Source organism: Silene latifolia, chromosome Y (genome assembly GCF_048544455.1).
Source record: "Silene latifolia isolate original U9 population chromosome Y, ASM4854445v1, whole genome shotgun sequence".
NCBI lineage: Eukaryota > Viridiplantae > Streptophyta > Magnoliopsida > Caryophyllales > Caryophyllaceae > Silene > Silene latifolia.
In genome coordinates, this window is record NC_133538.1 from 242,574,155 (window position 1) to 242,577,385 (window position 3,231).

Genomic DNA, 3,231 nt, shown 5'->3' on the forward strand with positions numbered 1-3,231 from the left:
TACAAATATCAATTTCCTTCCTTACCACGTAATCTCTTATTACATGATATTTCCTTTCTATATGTCTGGATTTAGTACTATATTTGGTCTTTTTAGCTTGAAATATAGCCCCACTATTATCACAATACATAGTGATAGGGCCTTCGGCGGTAGGGACTACTCCTAGTCCTTCCATGAATTGCCGAATCCAAACAGATTCCTTTGTAGCTTCCGACGCTGCCAGGTACTCAGCTTCTGTTGTAGAATCAACAGTAACACTTTGCCTGAAGCTCTTCTAGCAAATAGCTCCTCCATTCATTATAAAGACATAGCCGGATTGGGATTTCAAATCATCCCGATCAGTTTGGAAACTAGCGTCTGTGTAACCTCGTACACGCAACACTGTTTCTCCTCCAAACACTAAGAACGAATTCTTATTCCTTCTCAAGTACTTAAGGATGTTCTTTACGGCTATCCAGTGACACTCACCTAGTTTGGCTGGGTAACGACTCGTCATGCTCAAATCATACGTGACGTCGGGACGAGTGCAAATTATAGCATACATGATAGACCCAACAGCGGAAGCATAAGGGATGGTCTTCATGCATTCAATTTCCTGAGGTGTAGAGGGAGACTGTGACTTGCTCAAAGTGATCCCTTGACCCATAGGAAGAAAGCCTCTCCTGGAGTCCTTCATATTGAACCGATAAAGAATCTTCACAATATAAGCTTCTTGACTCAATGCTAGTATCCTCTTGACCTATCCCTATAGATCCGGATACCCAAAATGCGTTGTGCCTCTCCCAAGTCCTTCATCTGGAAATGATATCCTAGCCACTTCTTAACGGAAGTGAGCTTCGGTACATCATTCCGGATGAGCAATATGTCATCCACATATAAGATAAGGAAAGCAACTTTACTCCCACTAAACTTCATGTATAAACAAGGTTCCTCAACACTTCGAGTAAAACCATATTGTTTAATAACATGATCAAAGGGATGGTTCCAACTCCTAGATGCTTGTTTAAGACCATAGATGGATCTCTTAAGCTTACACACCTTCTTAGGGTTAGATGTATCTACAAAACCTTCAGGTTGTGTCATGTACACTTCCTCTTCTAGGATTCCATTCAAGAAGGCGGTTTTGACATCCATTTGCCAAATCTCATGATCATGAAATGAGGTAACCGCTAAGATAATCCTAATGGACCGAAGTATAGCGACTGGAGCGTAGGTTTCGTCATAGTAAAGACCATGAACTTGAATGAACCCTTTTGCCACCAATCTAGCTTTGTAAACATCTATATGTTTATCCATGCTGAGTTTGGTCTTAAAGGTCTGTAATCCCCTTTAAAATCTAGTGCAAAACAGTGGCGGAAACACTGTCGAATGGGATTAAATACACAAAGATAAAAGTTCTAACTCTTATAAATTGAGAATGTATAAAATTCTCAAGGATAAAATAAAAACAAATGGTCAAGTCTAAACAATTGCCAATTTTATAAAAAGGGCGAAAATAAAATTCCTCAAAGTGTTCAAACTAAAAACCATAAAAGAAAGCAGAAAAACAGAGTAGGATCTGCAAACTACTCGCTACAAATGGATAACAGCCACAATCAATGGGGAGTAACTCGACGTTCTCCCAGCCATATCACATGACATAAATGTTACAGAAGCAATAATATATCAAAAATAGATTGAAATATCAAAACATATGTAACGAAAATAAATTACCAAACTCACGCTTAAGATAAACGTGTTGCATGCTTAGAAGTGTAGGTTAATATCCGTATACTACCCTTTAATTGTAGGATTATAACGCAAATTTCATATGTAATTTATAGTCATAAAACGAAAATAACAAGGAAACGATAAAGATTAGAAATCAACCTCGGGTCCTTTGTAGTGCGGCGAAAGAAAGTAAATCAACAGAGATTTCCTCCTAATTGAAACACCCAAGACCGTCTGAGATTATGCCCTTGTGCTAGAAGAGAATTCTCTAATTGCCTTGCAATATTGAGAGAATTGTATTGTCAGTTTTTCTTAGATGAGAGATCCGAATCTTTGAGAGGCAAGCTCTTCTCAAAAACCCTAAAATTTTAGTAAAAATGAATTAGGTTAAAGTAAAGGAGAAAGCTCTCCTTATCACTTCTCTAAATCGGCCAAGACCGAGTGGACAAGGGGAATATGGGCTTTCATCTTCTCCTTGTTTTTGACTCGTGGTCCGGTCCATAATGCGCTAAGTGTATACGACGCGGTTTCATTATAAACTGTCATCGGTTATCGGAAATTAAGGCATCAACTAATAATACGGGTTAGTTGAATTATTAATACATGTCCGACAAAACAGTATTGTATAATTATATTCAATATACATTTAATTAAATATAAAACGCTTATATTTAATTTTACGAATTAACTGGTTAATTCGCCTTTAGCCCTGGTTAGTCAAATTTGGCATCTACATGACTGTATTTTCATACCGTCACATCTCTCAAACGTATCCTATAGGTGTGACTTTTAGGGACCAGTTGATCACCGCCATCTGTATGACAATAACGTCAAACTTATCTAGCAAGCCAACCGTTATTGATAAACGTGGATCAACTGATAATAATACCAAAAGTATGCCCTTTGATCCTTTTAGAGATTTATAAGTCCTTGCACTAACTGTTAAGGACACCAGCCCCAACAAGCTCCCACTTGTCCGTACAAGTGTATGTGCAATGACGTTATCCGCACTAACTGGAGGACACAAGCTCCAACAAACTCCCACTTGTCCGTACAAGTGTATGTGCGATAACCGATTCTCATATTCATTTAAAATTTCTCCCACTCAATGTAAAACAATTTGCAGATCTGGATCCGCAAAGGTCGTATTTTACAATCGATCTGTATCTAGAGTGGTTTCCCCGACTAGAGAGTAACTTAACTGATAAAACGAATCCGTATCCGAGCATGGCCATGCATTTCGATTCTGACTCCTCGAGTGGCCCCGAGAAATATCGAGTACACGATAGAGGCTGAATATTTCCTTCAACTCGACTCCTTCCGATCTAAGCACAGCATGAAATGACCCAGAAAAAATCTACTTGGCCCCCTGTTACGGATGACCGTGAGAAAGAAACCAAAGTCACCCAAAATCTGCCTTAGTCTCAAGAGACAGTCGATAGTCAAAAGAATCGACTCTTAGGATCACCATGGAAGTCCTATCCACGACCGGGCAACGAATGTTATAAAACATTTAGGACT